The 3,818-nt window shown below is 47.7% G+C and overlaps 1 pseudogene; it reads right to left on the bottom strand.

The window, feature by feature from the left end:
• Positions 1-1,167: 1,167 nt before the first annotated feature.
• Positions 1,168-2,923, bottom strand: LOC123397323 (annotated as a pseudogene).
• Between the last annotated feature and the right edge of the window lie 895 nt (positions 2,924-3,818).

Raw genomic sequence — 3,818 nt, 5'->3', positions numbered from 1 at the left:
TAACGTGCAGGTTACCACCGGAAAATTAAAAATAACATGCAGATTACATGTTGTCTACAACCCAATGTTTCAGTTTAATCGTCCTATTTTCGATCGAGAATAGTTTCCATGAAAAAAGGGTAACTTTTCCATGCCATTTTTGCGCTAAAAAAATATTCAGAAATAAATAATTTTCTTTATCTGTTTATTGGAAGCAAATCCATAATAAGTGGGAAGCATTATTTTTGTATTTGTTTGTTGGAAGCAATCAAGGCTTATACTTGAACAATTAACCTAATTTCTGGAAGCGCGGTTATTTAGTAGAATCAGCGGGAGGGCGTGCTATTTATACTTAGGATCGATTATTATGGGAAACTAGTTAGCATGCACGTGCAACGCACGACTAACCGAATAATTTATAAATTGCTTTTTATATTAAAATTTTAGCAATGCCTCTACTTTAATCCTCAATCGAAACAACTACTCGTATTTTGTAATGCCACAGTTCTAAAAATTGTGTTCTCAAAATTTCAGATTTGAATTGTGTTCTCAAATATATCATAACCACTTCATTGACCTAAAACAGTCTAAACCCCACAAAGTAAGTGTGAAGAGACACATGGTATGAACACTCTCTTATAGATTATTCATTATAAAGATGGCAAGGTCTCAAATGAATTCAGAATTTAATATTTGTTCTTCAAAAAAGTCTAGGAAGCAACACAAAAGTAATGAGAGAAAATAATAACACATCAAAATAAGTGTCAATAAATGTGAATATAAAGGACCATATGTGTGAGAATGCATATACAAGAACAAACGCATCAACACAAATACTATACAACATTTAGATAAAATTGAGAACTCAGGTACGCAAGAAACTATGAAATTTTGAATCCACCATCCTCGTTTCTCAGTGGATAGGCAAAGCGAGTGTACCACCAGAGCGGCATAAATAAAGCCATAACAAATTAGTACTTCCTTATCTCTCCCTGTATTATTATAAACAAACAAAAATCAGACAACAAATAAGATGGTACAATTTAAATGAACATGTGAGATAGTACATAATGCTCAGGGTAAGAAATATAAGACCGGACTACAGACCCCCAATATGATGGTATGTGAATGTCTACAGACTCCAGCATTCTCAAATCTAGGCCCTGCAAAAGTTTCAAACCTCATTGTTTAGATGAAACTGTAACTGGCCATCTCCAATAATAAGATGGTAGGAATCTCCACATAGATATCAAAGAGAGATGGAGCTTCTGATCGAGTAGTACTTGCTTCAGCTTGACAATCCATGGAAGCGGACGAATCTAGATTTCCTGCAACTGAATATCTCCGATCTCCACGATCAGATAACTCTTCATCATCGGCATTCAGTTCCATGTTGTCGTCGTCATCCGAAGCACCATAAAGGCACACGGTCGGTACAGTTTCCACATCTGCTTCCTGTGAAGATCCATGAGGTTCAATTCCACCAGTAGACGCTAGGAGAGTATCCCTTCTGACAACATTGAATAAAATACCATTCTCAATCTTTTTAGGTTGCAACAAGTCACCTTCAGGGACCATGATACTCGCGGAAAGACCAAATGGAGACCTAGGAACAGGTGTATCATGAGGATCGGAACCTGTATTGCCTGAGGTCCTACCAGGAGTAACAGGCCTTGGATGATTATCAACTGGCTCTCTACCAATTGGGTGACCAGCAAACAAGTTACTATTCGGTGTCAAAATATCACCTTCACTTCCCTTTGGTGATATTATTCTGAATTCTGGGTCAATCTCAAGGTTCTGAACAAAGCTGATGAATTTATTAGCCGAGGCTGTCCTCATGAGAGGGCCACCACTTCTCGTCCATGAGTTCAAGTCTATACTCTCAGATTCACTGTCACTGCTATCATGTATACTATGTTGGAGATGGTGATTTCTGTTAGATGGCCCAGCAGTTCCTCCAACTGCTTGATGGCTTGTAAAAGTGGGAGATGTGAGCAACTCCTCATCGAGAGAACCAGTTGAATTTTCTCTTGCTATGAGATTCCATTACGGAATCCTTCTAGATGGACAGAGTCTAATTGTAGCACCATATCCTTGTGAAGCGGCTGCTCTTTCTGCACTTCTCTTCAGCCTACGCATGTGGTTCAGGAGGGCAACACATTCATCTAATGCAAGATCAATAGCACAGTTTGCCCTGATGGCAGAGAGCTTTTCCCAAGTGCATCGCCTACCCTGACTTGCTGCTTTCTGAAGCTCAGAATACGAAGGATTCTGTATGATCTTCGAATACTGATGATACAGAGAGAAAACGAACATTGGTAAGACTACTGATTAATGTGGTGAAGATTTGAAATGTGCACGAAAGAATGGATTAAGGAACATTCAAAACCTAAGCAAGAGTGGCTGGCATAACAATTGTCACATGACACCTCCGTGCACCTGAAGCCCACATGCAAAGCGTGTTCAGATAAGTAACCACATGCAAAGTGTGGGAATCCTCTCCCGTTAGCTGTCAACCCATCAGAGAACATACAGTCTGGAGTAGGATTGCCTAGTGACACATTGCAGTGCTAGTTCAGTTCGATAAAAAACAAGATGAGAGAAGATTCGATATCACCTTTCAGCAAATGAAGAAAAAAAGAGTAGACCAGGTTCAGACATGCTCTGTTTCACCTGACGATTCAGGTGTCAATTGGACGACCCAAGTTGCCACTGACACCTCCGTGCACCTGAAGCCACCCTAGCTAATGGCCGGCGAGCAGCAGCAGCAAGATCACACCACACCACACCTCTCCCTACGGCCTCCCATCTCCTTCCTCTCCTCCCTTTTCTCTCCGCCACCACCGTCCTGCAGATGCTGCTATGCTGGACATGCCGCCATCGCCTCCTGCAGGGACGCGTGCGTCAGGGGCTTGCTAGTGAGCAGCTCCAGCAGGAGCATGCCCAGGGAGTAGACGCCACCTCCGGGGGCGGTAGTCGCCGGCAACCGCGCGTAGGTGGGGTAGAGCACGGCACCGCTGCGGCCGAGTGGACCGGCGGAGGCCGAGGCCGCGGGAGGCGGACGGGGATGGGTGGGGATGCACGCCAAGGCAGCAAGAAGAAGAAGAACAGCACCACCGCTCCTGCTGGGACTTCAGAGAAGAGGCTGGTTAGCCCGGCGACGTCGTCGAGGTTCCTCCTCAACTCCTCCTGCCTGCTGTCCGACGACCTCGACGTCTTCTCGCTGCCCCCGCCTCCGTCGCCGTCGTTCATCGACGTGCTCCCCGGAGGCGAAGGGCAGCCATCGTCCTTCGTTGATGCGTTCCTCGCTAACCTCTCCCTGTTGGCTCCCTTTGCCAAGGAGGCACCGCCGTCGACCGTGCACCAAGCAGAGTCCTCCTTGTCGTCAAGGACGTCCTGTGCTTCGTAGTCGTTAGAGATCACGGCCGTCCAAGAAGAGGACGATCTGTGAGGGGAACGAAGGGGGGGAAACCCTAGAAGACGTGAAGCGCGTCACGCACCTGGAAGCGGCAGCGGGGATCGAGGGCGGTGGGGTCGTGGACCATCTGGAGGACAAGGGGGCGGCGGGTGCCCATCTCGACCCGCAGCGGCGCCCGGAGCATGTCGGCCACCCAGGCCGTCGCCTCGGGTTCGGCCACGCCGTCCTCCCCCGCCGCCTTGGCGACCTCGGCAACGAGGTGCGTGAGCAGGGACACCTTGCGCGCGAGGCGGAGGCAGTCGGCCTGCAGCAGCTCCGTGGCGGCGGCCAGGTCGGCGGCGCCCATGGCCGCGATCTCCCACACGATCTCCCGGCCGCCCCGGCCGTCACCGCCATCGCGCCGCCCCAAGTCAGGACT

The sequence above is a fragment of the Hordeum vulgare genome, chromosome 5H (assembly GCF_904849725.1).
Source record: "Hordeum vulgare subsp. vulgare chromosome 5H, MorexV3_pseudomolecules_assembly, whole genome shotgun sequence".
Taxonomy (NCBI): domain Eukaryota; kingdom Viridiplantae; phylum Streptophyta; class Magnoliopsida; order Poales; family Poaceae; genus Hordeum; species Hordeum vulgare.
The sequence above is the reverse complement of the archived record's forward strand: the minus strand, read 5'-3'. Positions and strand labels throughout refer to the sequence as shown.